At 44.2% G+C, this 26,968-nt stretch overlaps 1 non-coding gene and 1 pseudogene across 1 annotated transcript; one reads left to right on the top strand and one right to left on the bottom strand.

Moving 5' to 3' along the window:
- Positions 1-10,082: 10,082 nt before the first annotated feature.
- LOC126152330 (transforming growth factor beta regulator 1-like) overlaps positions 10,083-26,968 on the bottom strand; it is a 51,791-nt pseudogene continuing 34,905 nt past the window's right edge.
- Trnak-uuu (transfer RNA lysine (anticodon UUU)) lies at positions 10,981-11,055 on the top strand. The gene has a single exon. It is a non-coding gene; the product is annotated as a tRNA-Lys (tRNA).

Here is a 26,968-nt window from a genome sequence, read left to right as displayed (position 1 = left end):
TCGTTGTTTCCGCCCGCTGTACGAGATTGGAATAATAGAGAATTGTGAAGATCGTTTGATGACCTCTTTGCCAGGCACTTAAATGTGATTTGCAAACTATCCATGTAGATGTATATGTACCTCAAGAAATTTCTGTATTAGTCCAAAGTTGTAAAATCCTTTTTCACTCGCCGTGCATAAACTACAATATTCTTCACATACGCTCATATATATCTGTAAAATACTACAGACATTCTTTATGCACTCTATGGCTGAGTCAGAGTGTCTGTGTATGTCCTTCACTTCGCCCCCATAGCTATGCACTTCAGACACAAGCAAGTGGCCCACTGATTGGTTTCGCTGGCTCTTTCATTCAGAACTGTCGGGTAGACCAACTTATTCATCAGTTCATTCAACTACCACACTCGTTCGGACACGGTTCAAAGGCGGCCGTAGTGACCGAGCGGTTCTAGGCGCTACAGTCTGGAGCCGCGCGACCACTACGATCGCAGGTTCGAATCCTGCCTCGGGCATGGATGTGTGTGATGTCCTTAGGTTAGTTAGGTTTAAGTAGTTCTAAGTTATAGGGGACTGATGACCTCCGCTGTTAAGTTCCATAGTGCTCAGAGCCATTTGAATCATTTTGAACGGTTCAAAGTTGTCCACAGTTTCCTTGGTAGATTGAGTCCTTCGATTTTCTTGTTGCGGTCATCCACCAAATATCGGTTTTGCGTCCACTTACAGTCAATGTTTCTTTTCAAGCTGTCAACGAGTCCAAGTCTTGCAGTTCTTCTCTGATTTACCATAAAGGTGACCTGGATTTAAGACTGTTTGTGGGTTCTATGTCTTGGTGTATAGGGAGTTCTGCACTTGTGGCTTACTGTGATCGCCTAGTTTCAGTAGGCTCTATCTTTGCTAGGACGGGGATTCAGGCACCAGTGTTCCAGAGATTACTAGCATTGTTTCCTTAACAGAACGTCCAGCGATGTGTGGACTTCTCATCCAGACTGACGAACAATATTCAGCCACGCTGTAGACAAGGGCTAATGCTGAGCTCGCTGCACAACCCCATGTCATTCCAGCCAGTCACTAAAGTATAGCATTACGGGATTTTAGTCTCTGTCTTGTATCTTCTAGATGTGGGCTTTACGTTAGATGTCATCTAATTGCACTTCCGGGTATTTGGGCTTACCTCATGCCTAATGCATTGGCCATTCATGGAGAGCTGTAGTTTTCTATTTGTATCTGTTGCTAAGATGCATTATGGTGCTGGTCGTTTTGTTAGGGTTTTTATGCACATACCTCTTGGAGTAGTAGGTGTTCAGTACTTCCCGGTTTGCTTTCAGTAACTTGTAAAGAAAAAAAATGGTTCAAATGGCGCTAGGCACTATGGGACTTAACATCTGATGTCATCAGTCCCCTAGAACTTAGAACTACTTAGGATTCGAACCTGCGACCGTAGCGGTCACGCGGTTCCACACTGAAGCGTCTAGAACCGCTCGGCCACATCGGCCGGCTTTCGCAAGAGTTTCCATACAATTCAAAAATTTAATTCTCTTGCAATGAAAGCTTCCTCAGCCAAAACTTGATAACTACTCTGGATGACTGGCTTTTAAAAATCAATTCACCCTGAGTACAACTTCAGTGTCGCAGATCTCCATATTTATTAACTATTCGCGCCTTTGAAGATTTATGTTACGCGCCCGCAGAAAGGTGCAGTCTATCTGTGTTTTGGTTGCGACGGATTGACGCAACTCACATTTTTGTCAATAGCTTACCTTCTGACTCCTTGGGAGCTTCTACCCCTCATTCCTGGGATTGACGTTCGAACGACCACCCCTTTCTTCCGTGTTCTTACTGCATTTCACGGTTTCCCTCAGATTTTGCGGACTGTGGACGGAAACATACACGATGCACGCCAGTCGTCACGCCTCAGACTGTTGCTAAGCAATGTCGTCAGCCGCACAAACGACCCTTGGATTGTTGAGAAGTGCGTCACGCCGCGATGTGTTGTACATTCGAAGAGGATATGCGAAAACAGTCACTGCATAGTTAAGGATACTATTCAGCGATAATAGCAGGGGCGTAACTAGGCTGGGACGACCGGGATAAAGCCCCTGACGACAACGTGCCAATGGAAGGAAAAGAATAAGGAAAATATTCGGAGGAATTACAATGGGAAGAAAAAGCAGAAAAAATTGTAAAATTAATCAGTTGGTTATTATTCTGGCGTAAAGATATAGGAACCATTTGCCTTATTTACCCAAGTCAAACAAACATCGATCTACATTAGTTCTCAGACATCACATAAATGAACAAAATAAACTAGCTGCGGGAAAGTTCTTAGCCAAGATTATGTTGGAGCATCCATAGTAAGTGATGTGTAAATCGTCGTGCTAAAAATAAGTCATAATTTAAATGTAGTTTTCAAACTGATGTAGAGGCAAATAAAGAAGTGTCCCGTAATTCTGAACAATTGAGAACAACTACAAATTTTTTGGCCACCTACAGTGGTAAGATTTTAAAACGTACTGTGAATTCTTCGAAAGTAACACCAGAGACACCAAATGCGCTAGTAGATAAGAAACCGTCTATACACTTAAAGAAATATTCACAGAAGTTCTTAAGGCTCTATCAAACATACGTAAGAGTGCGAAACGTAACGAATAAAGTGTACCAGTAGATCTTAAAAACAAAATTACAGGTATACCCTTTTAAGATTCATCATAATGTATTAGAAGGAATCTCCGCCTCCACCGCAGAGTGGTCTAGACATGACGACAGTCTTTAGACTACTACTTACACAATGGTCCACAATCAGTCCTCGACTTCTGGTATCTGGTTGTGATCGTGCACTGTACGTTCACCCGATTGCCCCATTACCAATGAACCTTCCCATGATATCTCCATAGCGTCGTTCTTGCCCCCCACCCCCATTGCCGGGGCGTGCCTTGTCTCCCCATTTCATGACAAAACTGTAACCTCCTTCACCGGTACGATGCATCGACACATACAGGCCAACGAACGGATATAATACGAAGAAAAAGAAAAGACATACATGCCTTTGTTCCAAGTGTATTGCCGGCCATTGTGGCCGAGCGGTTCTAGGCGCTTCAGTCTGGAACCGCGCTACCGCTACGGTCGCAGGTTCGAATCCTGCGTCGGGAATGGATGTGTGTGATGTCCTTAGGTTAGTTAGGTTTAATTAGTTCTAAGTTCTAGGGGACTGACGACCTCAGGTGTTAAGTCCCACAGTGCTCAGAGCCATTTGAACCAAGTTTATTGGGAGCTTCTAACCCTTCTATAGCCCTTAGGGACTGGTGCTCAAACGAGTACCACATTCAGTTACCTTACTTTCCTTAAGCGAGGGAAACTTTAGGTGTAGTTACGATGGCAACGCCTGAAGAGTGGTCAGTATGTTTTTGTTTGTTAGGACCAGAAGTGGCTGTGCTATGTACCATTAGTCCTGTAGCCCTAACACGCCAATATATCATAAATAAATAAATAAAAAGTGGTCAGCGAGGCAGAGTGACGTGCTGGGAGCCCGGGTTCGATTCCCGGCCGAGAACGAGATATTAACACTGGGGTCAGAGCGTTGCGTTGTCCTAATCATCACTGTTGCCGAAGTGGCGTCAAAACTTTTGCACTAGCCGATCGAGCAACCCCTGTTGGTGTTTCCTGGCCAACATGGCCGTGCAATCAAAAAGATGGTTCAAATGGCTCTAAGCACTATGAAACTTAACATATGAGGTCATCAGTCCCCTAGACTTAGAACTAATTAAACCTAAATAACCTAAGGACATCACACACATCCATACCCGAGGCAGGATTCGAACCTACGACCGTAGCAGCATCGCGGTTCCGGAATAAAGTGCCTAGAACCGCTCGGCCACAACGGCCGGCGCAGTGCCATCATTTCGTTTCATTAGAAAGAGCTAATATGTCACCTTAAAACCCTGTAATATGGGACTATGGGCGTTGCACCAACATTATGACATCTCAGGAACGGCGCTGTCAGAACTGAAGGAAGTATAATTAGCATTCAACGTCCGGCTGAGGACAAGCTCATTAGAGACAGAGTGCATACTCGGGTAAATAAACTATGGATAAGCAAAGGAACCGTCCCAATGTTTACATGAAGTAATTTTGGGGGAATCGACGGAAAACCAATGGGCAGACGAGATTTTCAATCTCTGTCTTCGCGAATCTGAGTCCCGTGCCTTACCACTGCGACGTATCCTCGCTTGCTGCCAAAAACAGCTATCATCAAAGGATCATACGGCAAACTAGTTTACGAAACTTTCAATGTCTTTGAAAGACTGGCTATTGAGTTTACATTGCCTAAGAAATGAAACAACCACTGAAGTGCCAAAGAAACTGGTATAGGTATGCGTATTCGAATACAGAGATATGTAAACAGGCGGAATACGGCGCTGCGGTCGGCAACGCCTATATAAGTCTGGTGCAGTTGTTAGATCAGTTACTGCCGCTACAATGGCAGGTTATAAAGATTTAAGTGAGTTTGAACGTGGTGTTATAGTCGGCGCATGAGCGATTGGACACACCATCTCGAGTTAAAAATGAAGTGGGGATTTTCCGGTACGATCATTTCCCGAGTGTACCCTGAATATCAGGAATTCGGTAAAACATCAAAACTCCGACATCGCGGCCGGAAAAAGATACTGCAGCATCGGGACCAACGACGATTGAAGAGAAGCGTACAACGCGATAGAAGTGTAACCCTTCAGCAAGTTGCTGCAAATTTCAATCCTGGGTCATCAACAAGTGTCAATGTCCGGACCATTCAACGAAATATCATCGATATGGGCTTTCGGAGCCGAAGACCCACTCGTGTACCCTTGATGACTGCACGACACAAAGCCTGGGCCCGTCAACGCCGACATTGGACTGTTTATGACTGGAAACATGCAGACTAATCGGGCGAGTCTCGTTTCAAACTATATCGAACGGATGGACGTGTACGGGTATGGAGGTAACCTGATGAATCCATGGACCCTGCCTGTCAGCAGAGGACTGTTCAAGCTGGTGCAGGCCTTGTAATGGTGTGGGGGATGTGCAGCTGGTGTTATATGGGATCCCTGATAAATCCAGATGCAACTCAGACAGGTGGATCGTACTGTATGATTACCTGCATCCATTCGTGTCCATTGTGCATTACGACGGACCTGGGCAATTCAAGTAGAGCAACGCGACACCACAAAAAAATGGCTCTAAGCACTATGGCACTTAACATCTGAGGTCATCAGTCCCCCACAGTTAGAACTAATTAAACCTAACTAACCTAAGGACATCACACACATCCATGCCCGAGGCAGAATTAGAACCTGCGACCGTAGCAGCAGCGCGGTTCCTGACTGAAGCGCCTAGTACCGCTCAGCCACAGCGGCCGGCTGCGACACCACAAACCTCCATAATTGCTACACAGTGGCTCCAGGAACACTCTTCTGAAAAACACTTCCGCTGGCCACCAACCTCCTTAGACATGAACATTACTGAGCATATCTTGGATGCCTTGCAACGTGCTGTTCAGACGAAATCTCCACCGCCTCGTACTCTTACGGATTTATGGACAACCCTGCAGGATTCGTGGTGTCATTTCCCTCCAGCACTACTTCACACATTAGTCGAGTCCATGCGACGTCGTGTTGCGGCACTTTCGCGCGCTCGCAGGGGCCTTTCACGATATTAGGCAGGTGTACCAGTTTCTTTGGCTCTTCAGGGTAACAGTAGAGAAGCACTTCGACGAGCTTGGCGAGGACGGGACGCTGACAGAGTCCCTTATGGAACCTGTAGTAACACCAACCTTTATTCACGACTAAATACCTGGTTTTAAGGTATTACGTGGCAACACAACTTTCTTCCGTATCTACAGCCTGTGACGTAATATAAAAAATGATTCACTTAAGTTTCCCAATAACATTTTCTTTTGGAATTTCTGTTCCGAGCACAGTATCTAAACCCATCCTGGTGTATACAAAACAAACTATGGCTGTTGCAAAAGCTGAAATTTCTTTTGCATGATAAAATACACTGACGGAAAATAATCACTACACTGAGGAGGTGTTGTGCGACATAACCAAAGTTGATATGCGTGTTTCTATATCTAAAAGAAGATTTCTATTTGAATTCCGCACCAATCGTTTAAGAGTGACGCTAGTAGCGCCACTATGGGGATGTACATCAGGTTTGGTTTAAATACGAGCTGTGACGGTCGTGAGCGTTAGTTACCTTCTTGATTGGATGTGGCGAGTTACTGTTGATCAAGTGGCGACAAAGACGGCCGCATCAGTATCTCAGTGAGTTTGAACAAGGCCGCGTAACAGGGCTACGAGAAGCTGGATGTTCCTTCTGCGATACTGCTCAAAGACTTGGCAGGAGTGTTGCCGCTGTACACGACTGCTGGCAGCGATGGTCACGAGAATGTAGGTCGCAAGATGACAGCGCTCCGGAAGGCCAGTCGGCATTACCAGGAAAAGAGGCCATCGTGTTCGGCGCATGGCCCTCGCAGTCTGAGCAGCAGTTGGCAATTTGAGCGGCAGTTAGTGCCACAGTGACGCAACGCAATGTTACAAATCATTTACTTCGAGGACATCTCCGACGCAGACGGCCTGTAGCTTGGGTTCTACTGCCACCGCACCACCGCCACTTCCGACTTCAGTTTTCTGATGAATGTTAGTTCTGCCTCGATGCCAATCAAGGCCGTGTATTGGGCAGGAGAAAGCCAGCCTGTAATGGTTGTTTATTTGCGAAACCATTACCACACGCCAACACTATTTTTCGAGACCGTAGATTAATGAATATTTTTCTGCGTAATGTCTCATATTTTTCACTCTATTCAAATTTGGTTTCATTTTTATATGTATGTACGTCGATATTTTGAGATGTTGAAATCGATATAATAACTGGTGTGAATATCTTTGTACTTATTATTGTCTTTGATGCTGGTTTGTGACTTTTGGCGCGGAAGTAGTCAAGTTTTTGTGTTGCATATGAACAGTCTTGACTTTTTGTTGGAAATGAAAAGAAGAGTCTGAGTTGTGGACAATGAAAAATGTTGTGAGTTTTATTAAGAGCAGTAACGGCTGCGAAACTGTATGATGAAGTAATGTTTTGAACGTGCGCAAGTATAAAAAGTTTAATACATTTGAATTTTTGTGAAAAGTGAGTCTCAAGAATTATTTTCAAGTGACCATTTCTTAAAAAAGTATGAAGCACATTACAATGAAAAACATAAATCATCAAATTAATCCTGAAAGATTGTCTTCGTAAGTTCTCCAAGTAGGCATAATTAACATCTGAGTGCCTTTCGCACCAACAGCGATAGTCCTGCTACCTAGACAACATTTTAATTACGAGCCAAAGCCAGAGCGAGATCGTCGTTGGATTCCAAATACAAGGTAAGTAATATTATTGTTAATATTCTTCAGTCATTGTAATCAAATGATGTAGCAATACCTGCCACATTAAAGACCTTTTAGTTGCGCAATAAAAATAGCATACTTTGAGGGCACGACGTGATAATTTTTGAACTAATTAACTGTTAGTGGAGGTACAGTTACAAGCTGAGGGCCGGCAACAAGCCTTTCTGCGAGCTACACACATTGAACCTACACCTTGAGTCATGATGATGATGATGATGATGATGGTTTGGTTTGTGGGGCGCTGAACTTCGCGGTCATCAGCGTCCGTCGCATCAGTCCCAATTTTTACTCAATCCAATTTATCCACTGTCACGAATGATGATGATGATGAGGAGGAGGATGAGGATTATGATGAGGAAAACACACATACCCAGTCCCGCGGCCGCGAATCGAACCCAAGACCCCGTGATCCAGAGGCAGCAACGCTAGCCACTAGACGACGAGCTGCGAACTATACCTGGTGTTATGGTAAGGGTCGAAATTTCGTGTGACAGCAGGAATACTTCATGGTTTATCCCACGCAACCTGACTGCAAAGTTGTGCGTCAGTCTGGTAATTCCACCTGCTGTGCTGCTACTCATGGTTGGTTGGTTGGTTGGTTTGTTTGGGGAAGGAGACCAGACAGCGTGGTCATCGGTCTCATCGGATTAGGGAAGGATGGAGAAGGAAATCGGCCGTGCCCATTCAGAGGAACCGTCCCGGCATTTGCCTGGAGTGATTTAGGGAAATCACGGAAAACCTAAATCAGGATGGCCGGACGCGGGATTGAACGTCGTCCTTCCGAATGCGAGTCCAGTGTCTAACCACTGCGCCACCTCGCTCTGCTATTCATGAACAGCATTATAGGGGGAATTTTTCCAACAGGATAACGCTGTTGCAGTCCAACATGCTCTGTAGAGTGTTTCCTCCAACTGAGCACATATGGAACATCACTGGACGACAACTCCAGTACTATCCGCAAAGATCATTAACCGTCCCTGTATTGGCCGACCAAATGCAACAGGCATACAAGTCCGTCCCATAAACTGACATCCGGCTCCTGTACGAGACAATACGTGCTCGTTTGCATTGGACAGTGTGGCGGTTACACCGGTTATTAATGTACCAGCGTTCCACGTTTGCAATGGCTTATCTCGGGCTGACATTAACGGATGATCTGGCAGTGTTTGACTTAAATACACTGCTGGCCATTAAAATTGTTACACCACGAAGATGACGTGCTCCAGACGCGAAATTTAAACGGCAGGAAGAAGATGCTGTAATATGCAAATTATTAGCTTTTCAGAGCATTCACGCAAGGTTGGCGCCGGTGGCGACACCTACAACGTGCTGACATGAGGAAAGTTTCCAATATTTCCGATATCTCATATACAAACAGCAGTTGACCGGCGTTGCCTACTGAAACGCTGTCGTGATGCCTCGTGTAAGGAGGACAAATGCGTACCATCACGTTTCCGACTTTGATAAAGGTCGCATTGTAGCCTATCTCGATTGCGGTTTATCGTATCGCGACACTGCTGCTCGCTTTGGTCGAGATCCAATGACTGTTAGCAGAATATGGAATCGGTGGGTTTAGGAGGGTAATACGGAACGCCGTGCTCGATCCCAACGACCTGGTATCACTAGCAGTCGAGATGACAGGCATCTTATAGGCATGGCTGTAACGGATCGTGCAGCCTCATCTCGTCCCTGAGTCAACAGATGGGGACGTTTGCAAGAGAACAACCATCTGCACGAACAGTTCAACGACGTTTGCAGCAGCATGGACTATCAGCTCGGAGACCATGGATGCGGTTACCCTTGACGCTGCATCACAGACAGGAGGGCCTGTGGTGGTGTACTCAACGACGAACCTCAGTGCACGTATGGCAAAACGTCATTTTTTCGGATGAATCCAGGTCCTATTTACAGCATCATGATGATCGCATCCGTGTTTGGCGTCATCGCGGTGAAGGCACATTGGAAGCTTGTATTCGTCATCGCCATACTGGCGCATCAACCGGCGTGATGGTATGGGGTGCCCATTGGTTACACGTCTCGGTCACCTCTTGTTCGCTTTGACGGCACTTTGAACAGTGGACGTTACATTTCAGATGTGTTACGATCCGTGGCTCTGCCCTTCATTCGATCCATGCGAAACCCTACATTTCAGCAGGATAATGCACGACCGCATGTTGCAGGTCCTGTACAGGCCTTTCTGGATACATAAAATGTTCGACTGCTGCCGTGGCCAGCACATTCTCCAAATCTCTCACCAATTGAAAACGTCTGGTCAATGGTGGCTCATCACAATACGCCAGTCACTACTCTTGATGAACTGTGGTATCGTGTTGAAGCTGCATGGGTAGCTGTACCTGTACACGCCATCCAAACTCTGTTTGACTCAATGCCCAGGCGTATCAAGGCCGTTATTACGACCAGAGGCGGTTGTTCAGGGTACTGATTTCTCAGGATCTATACACCGAAATTGCGAGGTCAGTTCTAGTATAATATATATGTCCAATGAATACCCGATTATCATCTGAATTTCTTCTTGGTGTAGCAATTTTAATGGCCAGTAGTGTATTTTACCCGCACAAATGTATTCCCCAAATTTCCTTGCTCTATAATAATTGTTTTTTTGGTGTTGCGGTTCTTTTCCATCAGTATATGTGTTTAAGTCTACCAATACTTCGTGGTGGCATTAATCTGGTCTCGCAAAGGTACTACGGCGAGACTGAGGGTGTCAGTGACGGTGCAAGTCTTCTCGGCAGCATTGCGAGGGACGACCGCGGAATACGAGACGCCCGGAAGGACTGCAGCCGCGCCGTCGCAGGCGGGGGAGGGAGCGTCCACGGAACACAATGGGGGCGGTAGCGAGCTCTCGCCGCCTGCCGGTAACCCGTTTAGCCGCGGCGCAAGGCGACGGCGGAATACGGACAGCGCGCAGCACGGCTCCCATTCACAGCTCCGCGCCGCCTTCCTGCACACGCGATCCCATTCAGGCCGCACGTCCTTCGCAGCACACAGTACGTCGCAGCTGTCTCACGACGTGTCCCGTCTGCAGTCTCCGTTCTAGCCACTCGTCTTATAATTAAATGGACACCCTAGCTGCAAACAGGCGTTGATGTACTTCATTGGGGACATGTTGAAAATGTGTGCCCCGACCGGGCCATGTAAGCAGGAGATCCCGGGTTCGAGTCCCAGTCGGGGCACACATTTTGAACATGTCCCCAATGAAGTACATCAACGCCTGTTTGCAGCTAGGGTGTCCATTTAATTATCATTTCATTTCTAGCAAAGCTGCATGGTCATCCACGGTAACTGTTCTTTCGGGAACAGATACTACCGTCATATATAGTTAAAATATGGCTTCCCGGCCATTGACCTTCTTGTGCGAACGCACACGCTATGCCCGAACTCGTACGGGACTTGGGAGATTAATCTGCCACGAGTAATGAGTATGATGGGCAAACATCTATTAGGTGCACAACAAATGTAGTGGTGTGGACATGTTGTGAATGTGGATCTCACGGGGAGCGTGCAAGGGACAAGTCCCTGCAGACGCACTATCCTCTATGCCCGCGGTGGCTCAGATGGATAGAGCGTCTGCCATTTAAGCAGGAGATCCCGGGTTCGAGTCCCGGTCGGGGCACACATTTTCAACATGTCCCATATGAAGTACATCAACTCCTGTTTGCAGCTAGGGTGTCCATTTAATTATCATTTCATTTCTAGCAATGCTTCATGGTCATCCACGGTAACTGTTCTTTCAGGAACAGATACTACCGTCATATATAATATTATTATTATTGTTACTCTTACTTTTCTCAGACGTTATGTCTGGGCAAAAATGGAAAGTGACGCGGACCTTCATCAAGCGTGACTTCCTTTTAACTGTACGGTATATGTTACATTGCATTCAGGAACTTTCGGATTATTGAACACGTATCAATAATTACGGATTTCTGTAGTTGTATATATACGTTTGGATGTAGCTGTGTTGCGTTGATGTACTGGTGGATATTGTGTGGTATGACTCCTGTAGTTGATAGTATAATTGGTACAATGTCAACTTTATCCTGATGCCACATGTCCTTGACTTCCTCAGCCAGTTTGATGTCTTTTTCAATTTTTTCTCCTGTTTTCTTTTGTATATTTGTTGTATTGGGTACGGATATTTCGATTAGTTGTGTTAAATTCTTCTTTTTATTGGTGAGTATGATGTCAGGTTTGTTATGTGGTGGTGTTTTATCTGTTATAATGGTTCTGTTCCAGTATAATTTGTATTCATCATTCTCCAGTACATTTTGTGGTGCATACTTGTATGTGAGAACGTGTTGTTTTATTAGTTTATGTTGTATGGCAAGCTGTTGGTGTATTATTTTTGCTACATTGTCATGTCTTCTGGGGTATTCTGTATTTGCTAGTATTGTACATCCGCTTGTGATGGGATCTACTGTTTTTATTTGTTGTTTGCAAAGTCTGCATTTATCTGTTGTGGTATTGGGATCTTTAACAATATACTTGCTGTAATATCTGGTGTTTACTGTTTGATCCTGTATTGCAATCATGAATCCTTCTGTCTCAATGTATATATTGCTTTTTCTTAACCATGTGTTGGATGCGTATTCATCGATGTGTGGCTGTGTTAGATGATACGGGTGCTTGCCATGTAGTGTTTTCTTTTTCCAATTTACTTTCCTTGTATCTGTTGATGTTATGTGATCTAAAGAGTAGTAGAAGTGGTTATGAAATTGCAGTGGTGTAGCCGACGTATTTATATGAGTGACTGCTTTGTGTATTTTGCTAGTTTCTGCTCGTTCTATAAAGAATTTAAATTGTCTACCTGTCCATAATGTAGGTTTTTTTATGTCGATAAATCCCTGTCCTCCTTCCTTTCTGCTTAATGTGAATCTTTCTGTTGCTGAATGTATGTGATGTATTCTACATTTGTGGCATTGTGATCGTGTAAGTGTATTGAGTGCTTCTAGGTCTGTGTTACTCCATTTCACTACTTCAAATGAGTAGGTCAATATTATTATTATTATTATTATTATTATTATTATTATTATTATTCTTAATCTCCATATTGACCACCCACACCGAGCGAGACGGCGTAGTGGTTTGCACATTGGACTCGCATACGTGAGGATGACGGTTCAAACCCGCGTCCAGCCATCCAACTTAAGATTTCCCGCTATTTCCGTAAACCACTTCCGTAAAATTCCGGGATGGTTCCTTCGAAAGAGCACGAACGGTTTCCTTCTCCATCCTTGGTACAATCCGAGCTGATGCTCTATCTCTAATGGCCACGATGCTGACGGGACGTGAAACGCTACCTTCCTTCCTTCCTTTTTTGACCAACTACGATTACGTAACAAATTTCGTTTCTCTTCTTTCTTTGTAGTTTCTTTTTCCTATACTCTTTCGTTTTTTCCTCGTGCTTTCTTTTCTTTTCTTTTCTTCTGTCCACGTTGTTCCCGATTTCTTACTTGCTATTTTCTGACTTCTGTAATCCACGTAACTGCCCACTTTTTTTTTTTCAAAAATACAGAAATGTTTGCTTCTTTCGACCGTTCTCAATCATACAGCAGAGGAGCGCAAATTAAATTAATTTCACTGTGCCATTATTTCTGTTGTTTACTGTATATTTTCAAAGATCTTGTGAGGTGTCCCATGTGTTGAGAGGTATTCGTTTTCGAAATTTTACGTTTGTTGAAACACGGCAAGTAGCTGAAGTCAATCAGAAAGCCGGTTCCCATGGAGGCAGAGCCAGCAGCCAAACCATAGGGTTCGGTAGTAAATCATGAGAGTGGTGAAGAGCCTTATGAAACGATCTTACTCGACAGTAACGATGTAGGGGAACCACTGGTGTTCTGGCGCGGACTTTACTGTATTAAATACAAGAGGCGATCAACAAGTAATTCAACACACTTTTTTTCTGAAAGCAGGTTGCTTTTATCGAGGATTTCAATACACCATATTATTGCTCTCTCTTTTGGCTAGAAACCCATATTTCTCAATATTTTTATTTTATTTTTTTTTAATTTAATCGTATGGCTGGAGCCCCCCGTCGGGCAGACCGTTCGCCGGGTGCCGGTCTTCAATTTGACGCCACGTCGGTGACCTGCAGTCGATGAGGATGAAAGACTGATGATGAGGACAGCACAATGCCCAGTCCCTGGGAGGAGAAAATTCCCCGACCCAGCCGGGAATCGAATCCGGGCCCAGAGGATTGACAATCCGTCACGCTGACCATTCAGCTATCGGAGCAGTACATTTCTCAGAATAATCACCATTCAGTGCAACGGCCTTACGCCACCTTAGTGGGAGGGCCTGTAAGGCCACATGGTACCACTCTACTGGTCGACATCGGAGCCATTGTCTTGCTGCCTCAATAACCTCCGCATCATCCACATCCTGCTTCCCGCAGACTGTATCCGTCTTTGTGCCAAACAAGTGGTAGTCGGAAGGTGCGTAGGCGGACGAGTGTGTCAGCTCTATCAGATTGACAGGGAGGTGATCCGTCGATCGAATGAGCGTGTCCCCATGTTCCAAGGCTGGAAGAGTCACAGTTTTGTGAGGCCAACCGGCACCCGGGAGATCGAACAGGTTCGCGCGACCTTGTTGCGGTGAAGACAGACGCCTCACCCAACGACTCGCCATGCTTTTGTTGATTCCCAGTCTTCGTAGAAATACTGCAAGCGGCTCTGAATAGCTGCGACGCTCTGGTTTTCCGTGAGAGGAAACTCATGACAGCGCTCTGCTTGGAACGCAACTCAGATAGCGACGATACTTTGATGGGTGTGCATGATGCTGCAGTATACAGAGAAGTTGCAGCATTAGAAAATTGCAGCAAATGCAGGAAGATCTGCAGCGGATAGTCACTTAGGGCAGGGAGTGGCAACTGACCATTAACATAGACAAATGTAATGTATTGCGAATACATAGAAAGAAGAATCCTTTATTGAATGATTATATGATAGCGGAACAAACGCTGGTAACTAGTACCTCTGTAAAATATCTGGGAGTATGCGTAATGAACGACTTGAAGTAGCCCGGGTTCCCGGGTTCGATTCCCGGCGGGGTCACGGATTTTCTCTGCCTCGTGATGGCTGGGTGCTGTGTGATGTCCTTAGGTTAGTTGGGTTTAAGTAGTTCTAAGTTCTAGGGGACTGATGACCATAGATGTTAAGTCCCATAGTGCTCAGAGCCATTTTTGACTTGAAGTAGAATGATCATATAAAATTAATTGTTGGTAAGGCGGGTGCCAGGTTGAGATTCATTGGGAGAGTCCTTAGAAAATGTAGTCCATCAACAAAGGAGGTGGCTTATAAAACAATCGTTCGACCTATACTTGAGTATTGCTCATCAGTGTGGGATCCGTAGCAGGTCGGGTTGACAGAGGAGATAGAGAAGATCCAAAGAAGAGCGGCGCGTTTCGTCGCAGGGTTATATGGTAAGCGTGATACCGTTACGGAGATGTCTAGCAAACTGAAGTGGCAGACTCTGCAAGCCAGGCGCTCTGCATCGCGGTGTAGCTTGCTGTCCAGGTTTCGAGAAGGTGCGTTTCTGGATGAGGTATCGAATATATTGCTTCCCCCGAGCTATACCTCCCGAGGTGATCACGAATGTAAAAGGAGAGAGATTCGAGCGCGCGCGGAGGCTTTCCGGTAGTCGTTCTTCCCGCGAACCATACGCGACTGGAACAGGAAAGGGAGGTAATGACAGTAGCACGTAAAGTGCCCTCCGCCACACACCGTTGGGTGGATTGCGGAGTATAAATGTAGATGTAGGTGCATAGCACCGCCACCTATCTGAATTTCTTGGAACTATGGGGGCTGCAGCAGTATTATTCTACGATGTTCCTCAACAAATGCAGCAATATTTCAACCGAAATTCCCACAGGAAAAAGTGTGTAGCATTACATATTGAACGCAACTCGTATTAACGAACTAGGTCTTCTTTCGACATAACTGGTACTAGGAACAGCCTACCGGTCATCAGAGCTTCGGTACATTAATAACGCTCGGCAGTAAATCCATAAATTCAATAAACGAATTAACTTTGTGAACTTGCCAAATATCTACGGAGAGTTCCAAAGCGATACGATATAATCAAGAAAATTTGGCTGTGCGCCAAACTCGTCAGTCGGTGACAGAATGTATTGGATACTGTTCGTACGTAATATTCGGATTCACCATGCTCTCAGAACTTATTAATTTTATGAAAGAGATCGTTTCATACTTTTAAGTGTTACTATTTTATGTTCTTTCCAAATAAATGCATCTTAATGGCATCCCGGGACTTACAGAAATTAGCTACGTGCACCAATCACAGGCCACCTACCTGAAAGTTCTGAAGAATCCACTACAATACCAGCTGTACTTTCGGGGACATCGTCTACGACAGCTTCACAGAGTACAGAGAGTGCTATGCACCTGTTCACTACGATGATCCAAAAACGCTCATTTAACTACCGCAGTCTCCGGTGGGAAGGCTGGACTAGTGCATGGTACGTCGTCTGTACTATTTTGTACGGAATCGCGACTGTGCTGAGAAACTTGTACGGAGGTTCAAATACGAGAGGAGAGTTTGCAAAATCCTCATTACTTGTCATTTGCAACCATCTGTAGTTTGTATTGCACCCATTATTTTTCAAATAATCCGTCTTTCAAGTTCATCTATTTTGAGTAGCTTATAATCGTTAAGAATTCTCAAGCATATAAATATTCTGGTCTTAACACTGTGATAGAGGTTTTTAGGTTTGTTTTTCTGTGTTCATATTTCACTACATAGACTTTATTCTCAAACCCTAATTTCTTTCAATTTTGTTAACATCTACATCGGTTGAAAATGTTTATAGTCCATTCTGCTCTATCGTTTATCCAAATATTTAAATTTATTAGCTCCCTCTCTTTGACTTATTTATGTTTCTATGAATTTGGTGCCTTCTTTATATTTGTCATTGTGTATTCAGTTGAAATTTTGAAACCAGCTCTATTTCCAGAAGAGCTATTTGAATAACAGACTGTGTCATATTTCCTAAAAGTATTGCGAAAACGACTGCAGAACCAGGCAGTTAAGTTTCATTCGATTTTCTTCCAGGGATTATTGCTTTATTTTGTGATTTTTAGCTCCAAATACGATAGTCTTTTAATTTTTCTAAAATTCTGTTGAACAGTAAAGGTGATAAGCCGTCCATTTGTCTAACACGTTTTATTTCAAATGGTTGCTGTATTTCTCCTGTAAATTTTAATTTAGATCTTATATTTGTTAACTTTTCACGAATAATGTTTCCTATTATATTAGCATTATTATTATTATTATTATTATTATTATTTCAGTTCATATGCCGCCTAAGGAAAAGTATGCGGGTAAGGGATGGTGAATCAAAAGACTTTTGAAATATAAAACGGAATTTTCCAGAGGCTTTACTTGCTCAGGAGGATGCATTTATACTTCGGCGTCGCGGCTTGGTGGTGTTTTGAAAGGCACATAGGAAGCACCTCTGTTGACAATGCAAACATCCAAAGACAGTCTACTGATAGAATCTGTACAGAAATGTCTCTCTCGTATGTGCTGTTGTAAGATGTATTTCAGATATCATGCATGATCTGAGTAATCAGAAATTTTTCACCACACACTGTCAATATCGAATACAAGAAAAATTAATTATCATTATTATTATTATTATTATTATTATTATTATTATTATTATCCCACTGATCGAAAAACTGTATTCCCCACCCCACCACCACCACCACCACCACCACCACCACCGCTCCAAAAGACATAACGCCAATACCTTTAACAATAGTATTAATTCGATGAGGAGGGGAGTGCGTAAGTTTCTTCAGCTATAAAACATACAGCTGAAGCGTCTCATTGTTGTTAAGGTCTCTTACAGCTACCAAATCGCTGGTATGTTGACTGCCGTGTTTCATCCTTTATCCTGAACAATCAGAGACATTTTCTGTGCGTTTATAATCGGTCGTAAGACAGTGGTGCAGTCTTTCTAACGTACGAAGTAAACATCGAAGAAACAATAACGGAAACAAATGGAAGGTCCGCGAGTGGGATTCAAATTTAGAGAAATAAGATTCAGTGATGGCGTTTCTGTCGTCAGTGGAATGAACAGTCTAATAAACACACACTATGATGGAGACTAATGAGGAGTAGCAGAACTGAGATCTGCGATAAATTTATCATGAAAATTTCTGACCACGAAGCAGACGAAATGAAGGAACTGTGCTACCTTACAAGGGAACCTCCCCATCGCACCCCCCTCAGATTTAGTTAGAAGTTGCCACAGTGGATAGGCCTTGAAAAACTGAACACAGATCAATGGAGAAAACAGGAAGAAGTTGTGTGGAACTATGAAAAAAATAAGCAAAATATACAAACTGAGTAGTCCATGCGAAGATAGGCAACATCAAGTATTATCTGAGATCAGGAGCGCCGTGGTCCCATGGTTAGCGTGAGCAGCTGCGGAACGAGAGGTCCTTGGTTCAAGTCTTCCTTCGAGCGTAAAATTTTATTTTTTATTTTCAGACAATTATCAAAGTTCAGGCACTCACACATAATCAAATTCGCTCTCCAAAATTCCAGGACATGTTCAGATTTGCTTGGACATATGCAGGATTTGACGGTCTACACACGGCAAAATTTGAAAACGTTAAAAACATGTTTTGACAGAGCACAGGGAAAATTGTGCGACTGTGAGACTGTTTGATTCATTTGTTGCAGTTGATGTGACAAACTCTTATGTTTTCATCACTTTTATGGAAGTGATAATCATATCCACAAGAAAACCTAAATCGGGCAATGTAGAAGAATCTTTTTACCCATTCGCCAAGTGTACAAGTTAGGTGGGTCGACAACATATTCCTGTCATGTGACGCACATGCCCTCACCAGTGTCGTATAGAATATATCAGACGTGTTTTCCTGTGGAGGAATCGGTTGACCTATGACCTTGCGATCAAATGTTTTCGGTTCCCATTGGAGAGGCCCGTCCTTTCGTCTACTAATCGCACGGTTTTGCGGTGCGGTCGCAAAACACAGACACTAAACTTATTACAGTGAAAAGAGACGTCAATGAACGAATGGACAGATCATAACTTTGCAAAAATAAAGAAAAATTTTTCACTTGAGAGGAGACTTGAACCAAGGACTTCTCGTTTCGCAGCTGCACACGCTAACTACGGGACCACGGTCAGAACACTGATGACTAAAATCAAAATACTGTTTGGGTTTTATATTTATTCTTCTTTCGTAAAGGTAGGTTCTGTCTACATCTTGTTTCGTGGTCATGTACAGAGCTGTTTGTTTTGTATCTGTCAAAATTATTTTTTATGTGCGTAACTGATTGTGTAAATGTATTTCTTTGGTGTAGTTAAAATTCCTACTGTCTTGAACAGAGCAAGTCCGCTCACTGACTGTGCTCTTTATTCTTTTCGGTAGTCTGAACAGTGAACGACAGTCCTGTTTGAAGATCGTGCCAGAATACCGCCCCACGAAAGAAATGACGTGAGACTCGAAATGTCTGCAACGTACCATCATGGCGTCTAAGTTCACTGAATCGCTACTAGCCATGGCCTGAAACTGTACCCACTGGCTCCCCACATGATAACCCTATCGCGTCTTTCCAAAACATTGTCAGGGTGTGTTGCATCACCCTGATGCAGCCATTCTCAAAGACAATGGCCCAGTAAGATAGAGGAGAACCGAGTGTCTTTGCCGAAAATGGTGCTACATCGGTGCTTCCTATATACTGTACCACTGCATACGCAGCCGAGTGTGTTGTGGTGTTGCATGCAAGTAAGAAGACGGGTGCGTGATGGGCTATGTGCGCACAGAGACGATGAGTAGTTTGCGGCGTCGTTTGGTCGCCAATGTGTCCGCTGTTTTTGTCTCACGCCTTAAGCTCCAGTTGTTGATTACAGTCGTAACTGGCAACGCTGGGGTAGGCGCCACACTGGGACACACTTTCTGCTTCAAGCTCTACCTAGCAAAATGTGTATACTCTGAAAACTATCGCTGCAGTTCGTTAGCGTACGAGAGACGTTCAATAAAGACCGGCACTAACGCCCACACAAGTTTATGCTAAAGAAACCACTTACACAGATTTTTGTCTCCCTCAAAGTACTCCCCCCTCCAATACAATGCACTTGCTTCACCTCATCTGCCATCCCTGGAAGTCCTTGACATTCTCTTCAGGGTCACCTCTAACGCTTTCACTGCCTTGGTCTCCTTGCCGAACCGACGTCTCTTACCTTAATTTACGGTCTACAAGACGTTACGAATTGCAAGACGCACCTTAATTTTAAGCACTTTTTTAAAATAAATTTTTGACATGTTTGTTATTAAATTGCAAGGCCAGACTAAAAAAAATTATTCTTTGTTTATAAAATCAAAACTGACGTTTGAAAACCCTCAAAATCTTCTTCTTCTTTTTCTTCTTCTTCGTCGTCATCGTTGTCCTCATCATATATAGGATGGTCTTTACTGCCGTGCCGGCCGCTGTGGCCGAGCGGTTCTAGGCGCTTCAGTCCGGAACCGTACTGATGCTACAGTCGCAAGTTCGAATCCTGCCAAGGGCATGGATGTGTGTGATGTCCTTAGGTTTAAGTAGTTCTAAGTCTAGGGGACTGATGACCTCAGATGTTAAGTCACATAGTGCTCAGAGCCATTTGAATCTTTACTGCCGTCTAGAGTTTACTTAATACGTACTTCTTGCAAGAGTTAACAATAATGTCCTCTCTTACGACTGTTTCAGCCACTAACACACTTGTTTAACTGTAGGTCATTTTAAAGCTCCCGTCGGCGTGTATCATGTTGGGTTTCATCCATCATCCATTTGTCCCATTCCTCTCTCAAATACACCTTAAATTGTTTGTTTATCGAGACATCAAGGATCCTCCCGAAAGAACAGCAAACTCTGTATTTTCCTGTCTCAGTTTCTCTTCTACAGAATTTTTTCATATGACTAGTAAACTGATCCAGCACAAAAAGAGAAAACTCTTCTACAGTAAAGCACCTTTCCTTCTTTCTCACAGTGTGTTAATCCATAATTTCATACTAGCATTGTCCATCCAACACTTGTCACGCACGTGAACAACAACTGGCCGCATTTCAGAAGGTTTTGACATTGTTTTGCACTTGAAAATATTACTGGATTAAGTTTAGTGTATCAATGGGGACAGGTGAAAATGTGTGCCCTGATCGGGACTCGAACCCTGGATCTCCTGCTTACATGGCAGACGCTCTATCCAACTGAGCCACCGAGGGGACAGAAGGTAGTGTGACTGCAGGGACTATCTGGCGCACGCCTCCCGCGAGACCTGCATTCTCACCTTACAAGTCCAAACACTACTTTCGTAGTGTCCCAACACACTCATTACTCGTGGAAGACATTGTTACCAAGTCCCGTAAGAGTTCGGGTAACCGGTGTGCATCCGCACAGAAGGAGGAGCTCATGGCCGGTATGGCCAGAACTATACAGAGTGTTACAAAAAGGTACGGCCAAACTTTCAGGAAACATTCCTCACACACAAAGAAAGATAATATGTTATGTGGACATGTGTCCGGAAACGCTTACTTTCCATGTTAGAGCTCATTTCATTACTTCTCTTCATATCACATTAATCATGGAATGGAAACACACAGCAACAGAACGTACCAGCGTGACTTCAAACACTTTGTTTCAGGAAATGTTCAAAATGTCCTCCGTTAATGAGGATACATGCATGGAATCCCTGATGCGCTGATGCAGCCCTGGAGAATGGCGTATTGTATCAGAGCCGTCTACAATACGAGCATTAAGAGTCTCTACATTTAGTACCGGGGTTGCGTAGCCAAGAGCTTTCAAAAGCCCCCATAAATGAAAGTCAAGAGGGTTGAGGTCAGGAGAGCGTGGAGGCCATGGAATTGGTCCGCCTCTACCAATCCATCGGTCACCGAATCGGTTGTTGAGAAGCGTACGAACACTTCGACTGAAATGTGCAGGAGCTCCATCGTGCATGAACCACATGTCGTATCGTACTTGTAAAGGCACATTTTCTTGCAGCACAGGTAGAGTATCGCGTATGAAATCATGATAACGTGCTCCATTGAGCGTAGGTGGAAGAAACTAAAATGAGCTCTAACATGGAAAGTAAGCGTTTCCGGACACATGTCCACATAACATCTTTTCTTTATTTGTGTGTGAGTTTGGCCGTACCTTTTTGTAACACCCTGTATACTTATATGGATATGGTGTCTGTTCTTTCGGACCCGTCCGAAAGAACAGACACCATATCCATATAAGTATATAAGTTTAGTATCGTCAGCACAACATGAAAGGGCAACAGTGCAGTACATTTTTTCATGTCCACTTGTTCTTAAAGTTACAGTTTTAGCACCTTTCATGGCAACAGTTCAGTTAATTGGCACTTCAAATGTCACAGGAGTGTCATTTTTATTCGTTATTGGATTAAGTTTCACACTGGTTTTCCTTCGGTGTTGAATGACAAAGCGATGGAAAGATGATATTCTCTCTTCATACTCTTGTGACATTTTCTAAGATATTTTGGTTTTGATTCGCATGCTAAGTCTATGACGCTTCATACGACTGTAGCACCAACCTCAACGTCTGCGAAGTTCCACTGTACCGCTAGCTTACGAGCGTGTATTGAATAATTTTTGTGTTAATTCTAATGCCATTTTGGCGATGTCCTTGAATCCAATTCAGTGCGTCATCTGCTAGTTTCGGCCATTTTGCATTCAGTCCTCTGTTTTCACATTTAGACTTCAACATTTTTTTCAGTTCTTCTTCACTAGCCTCCCAGTCGCGAATGGTTTTTTTCTGCTGGTGAAGGGCCGAAATGCCGCTCAGCTGCTCTGTTTCATTGTTCTTCTGCATATGCTGTTACTTTCAAATTATTGCCCTCATCAAATGAATACCTTTTTTTTTCATTACGAAACTAACTGCCAACAAAAATATTGTACTCTTACCGACAACACAAATCACTTTCAGTTCATGTTCACTGGCACCGTCGACTGTAATCACCCGTCATAAGCAAGACTGTGTTCTGGGTTTTGTGATGGCGGGGCGGGAAGGTGACAGTGTTAGCAAGCTTGTGAATCCCCGGCACTCATGTTCGTCGCATCGGCGCACTGCTGCTGTCAGTTGAATCCGATGTTGCCAGGCAGAGACAGGTGTCCCGAGTCATCGTTATATTTAAGACTGGCGCGTATTTAAAACCAAACACGGACATTTTTATATCAATTTCGAGTATAAGATGCACTTGACTTTTGCAGGCAATTTTTCGCGGACAAAAGTGCGACTTACCAGGTGCATTCAAGTTCTAAGGCCTCCGATTTTTTTTCTCCGGACTGGAAAGAGATAGAAACATGCGCATTGTTTTAAAATGAGGCCGCGTTCATTGTCAATACGTCCCAGAGATGGCAGCACCGTACGGCAGTTGGAATTTTACCGCCAGCGGCGAGAATGAGAACTGTTTTAAATACTTAAAATGGCGACGTTTTCCTTACTTGAACAGCGTGCAATCATCCGTTTTCTGAATTTGCGTGGTGTGAAACCAATTGAAATTCGTCAACAGTTGAAGGAGACATGCGGTGCTGGAGTTATGGATGTGTCAAAAGTGTGTTCAGGGGTGCGACAGTGTAATGAAGGCAGAACATCGTGTGACAACAAACCGAAACAACCTCGGGCTCGCACAAGCCGGTCTGACGACATGATCGAGAAAGTGGAGAGAATTGTTTTGGGGGACCGCCGAATGACTGTTGAACAGATCGCCTCCAGAGTTGGCATTTCTGTGTGTTCTGTGCACACAATCCTGCATGACGACCTGAAAATGCGAAAAGTGTCATCCAGGTGGGTGCCACGAATGCTGACGGACGACCACATGGCTGCCCGTGTGGCATGTTGCCAAGCAATGTTGACGCGCAACGACAGCACGAATGGGGCTTTCTTTTCGTCGGTTGTGACAATGGATGAGACGTGGATGCCATTTTTCAATCCAGAAACAAAGCGCCAGTCAGCTCAATGGAAGCACACAGATTCACCGCCACCAAAAAAATTTCGGGTAACTGCCAGTGCTGAAAAAATGATGGTCTCCATGTTCTGGGACAGCGAGGGCGTAATCCTTACCCATTGCGTTCCAAAGGGCACTACGGTAACAGGTTCATCCTACGAAAACGTTTTGAAGAACAAATTCCTTCCTGCACTGCAACGAAAACGTCCGTGAAGGGCTGCGCGTGTGCTGTTTCACCAAGACAACGCACCCGCACATCGAGCTAACATTACGCAACAGTTTCTTCGTGATAACAACTTTGAAGTGATTCCCCATGCTCCCTACTCATCTGACCTGGCTCCTAGTGACTTTTGGCTTTTTCCAAGAATGAAAGACACTCACTCTCCGTGGCCGCACATTCACCAGCCGTGCTGCTATTGCCTCAGCGATTTTCCAGTGGTCAAAACAGACTCCTAAAGAAGCCTTCGCCGCTGCCATGGAATCAAGGCGTCAGAGTTGTGAAAAATGTTTACGTCTGCAGGGCGATTACGTCGAGAAGTAACGCCAGTTTCATCGATTTCGGGAGAGTAGTTAATTAGAAAAAAAATCGGAGGCCTTAGAACTTGAATGCACCTCGTATTGTTTCCAACACACACAACGACGAGACCCTATAAGGGCTATGGAGTAACTAATCGCGATATCCATCGTGCACAGCCGGCCGATGCGGCCGCGTGGTTCTAGGCGCTACAGTCTGGAGCCACGCGACCGCTACGGTCGTAGGTTCGAATCCTGCCTCGCGCATGGATGTGTGTGATGTTCTTAGGTTAGTTAGGTTTAAGTAGTTCTAAGTTCTAGGGGACTGATGACCTCGGCAGTTAAGTCCCATTGTGCTCAGAGCCATTTGAACCATCGTGCACACGCCCTAGATATTTGTAAATGTTCTTCTAAGATTTGTGCGTGCACAAATCACAAGAACGTGTGCAAGCTGTCTCAGAGTGAGACGTGAGTCATCACAGACAACGGGCACCTGCTCCGTTGATCGTTGTTTCTGTTGCGGCACCTCATCCTGCCTGTAATTCAGAATTTTCTCGTCGGTTTTGAAAGCATGATGCAAATGGAAACATGCTCGACGAGATACTGCTGAGTTTCAATAAGCTCTCTTCAGATCATTGCAGGTTTCGGTAGCGTTTTTCTTCAAGAGATCACAAAAATTTTTGCATAACACTGTTTACGAAAATCATCCATGAGGATGTTTAGAGCCGATTATGGAACACGGTCACTCTCAAAGGCTGCGTAACCTCAGCTGACAGAGCTATCGATTTGAAATTTGCAATGATTAGCAATGAGACAATTGACAATGTTGACTGGAATACTCTCTTTCAAATTCTGAAGGTGGCAGGGGTAAAATACAGGGAGCAAAAGGCTATTTACAATTTGTACAGAAACCAGATGGCAGTTATAAGAGTCGAGGGGCACGGAAGGGAAGCAGTGGTTGGGAAGGGAGTGAGACAGGGTTGTAGCCTCTCTCCGATGTTATTCGATCTGTATACTGAGCAAGCAGTAAAAGAAACAAAAGAAAAATTTGGAGTAGGTATTAAAATCTAGGGAGAAGAAATAAAAACTTTGAGGTTCGCCAATGACATTGTAATTCTGTCAGAGACAGCAAAGGACTTGGAAGAGCAGTTGAACGGAATGGACAGTGTCTTGAAAGGAGGATATAAGATGAACGTCAACAAAAGCAAAACGAGGATAATGGAATGTAGTCGAATTAAGGCGGGTGATGCTGAGGGAATTAGATTAGGAAATGAGACACCTAAAGTAGTAAAGGAGTTTTGCTATTTGGGGAGCAAAATAACTGATGGTGGTCGAAGTAGAGAGGATATAAAATGTAGACTGGCAATGGCAAGGAAAGCGTTTCTGAAGGAGAGAAATTTGTTAACATCGAGTATTGATTTAAGTGTCAGGAAGTCGTTTCTGAAAGTATTTGTATGGAGTGTAGCCATGTATCGAAGTGAAACATCAACAATAAATAGTTTGGACAAGAAGAGAATAGAAGATTTCGAAATGTGGTGCTACAGAAGAATGCTGAAAATTAGATGGGTAGACCACATAACTAATGAGGAGGTACTGAATAGAATTGGGGAGAAGAGGAGTTTGTGGCACAACTTGACAAGAAGAAGGGATCGGTTGGTAGGACATGTTCTGAGGCATCAACGGATCACCAATTTAGTATTGGAGGGCAGCGTGGAGGGTAAAAATCGTGGAGGGAGACCAAGAGATGAATACACTAAGCAGATTCGAAAGGATGTAGGCTGCAGTACGTACTGGAAGAAGAAGCAGCTTGCACAGGATGGAGTAGCACGGAGAGCTGCATCAAACCAGTCTCGGAACTGACGACCACAACAACAAACAACATAGCAATCAGAGTACGTAGTTCAACATAACGTGGACAGATGTCGCAAGCAGGCACTTAACAGTAGAAAAAACTTTAAGTGCCTGTTCTTTGTTGAACACCCCTCGTGATACTCCACACACTCGCTTTATGTTGCCACAATAAAAGCTGCAATCGTGAAATATCCTCTCCATCCCTGACCTAACATGAAAATCAAACCTTAATATTCTACGCACACCTGAGGCGCACGCTAAGGGCAATGGCGGTGGAATGGCGCTATTGGGCGCCATTTCACGTGGTACGCTGCTTCTTGCCACAGCTCAATGCCCCAGCAACCTCTTCTTAATTGCATTTCAGTAACAGCAGTCTGCACATCAATTAGCAATCCAGTAATCGGGCTACTGCCACTCCCTGAAAAATGATGCAGCGTGACGGGAACAGTTAAGGCGGTGGGCGGGGGGGGGGGGGGGGGGCGTAGAAGGCAATGGATTACAGTGTGCTTGGTGACTACGAGGAGAGTCCTTCCTGCTAGAGGTCAGACTTGGTCACCGCAGTCCGTAATAACGCACGGGATTCCCCTCAAGTTTCGACATGTACTATGTCTCTTTCGAACGCCACATACGCCTGGGCATCGCACGATTAGGCCAGCTAGCCATATGCAGATCCCTTTTAAACTTCGTGCTGGTAAAGTTCTCTCGACATCCTTCGAGGACCGTCACAGTCCTCACAAAGCATTAGACGCAGCAAACGCCGGCCATATACTATGTCAGTCGTGGTAACTTGATCACGTTGAGGTAACACATACGCACTGTAGTCGCCGTCCTCGCTGTCACACATCACTTACATCCTCACCGATAGTGTGTACATGTACCAAATTACGTCTACATTACATTATTGTTTCCAAACGCTTAATTTTTGTCAATCACCGTACAAGTGCGATCGGAGATTTTTACGCATCTCAGACTACCAGTTTCAAAGCAAAATAAAAACTGCTTTTATCACTATTGTTGTTAGCAACAGCAGTAGCAGTGTTGCTATAATTATTGTTGTCAGTCCTTATCACTGTAATTAATAAACTGCATTAGCTACTTTCGAATCTTGTTTCAATTTTTTTCTTCTCCTATGGCATCCATTTTATTGATGTGTATCATAAAA

Source organism: Schistocerca cancellata, chromosome 2 (assembly GCF_023864275.1).
Source record: "Schistocerca cancellata isolate TAMUIC-IGC-003103 chromosome 2, iqSchCanc2.1, whole genome shotgun sequence".
Taxonomy (NCBI): domain Eukaryota; kingdom Metazoa; phylum Arthropoda; class Insecta; order Orthoptera; family Acrididae; genus Schistocerca; species Schistocerca cancellata.
This window is presented reverse-complemented; position numbering and strand designations above follow the sequence as displayed.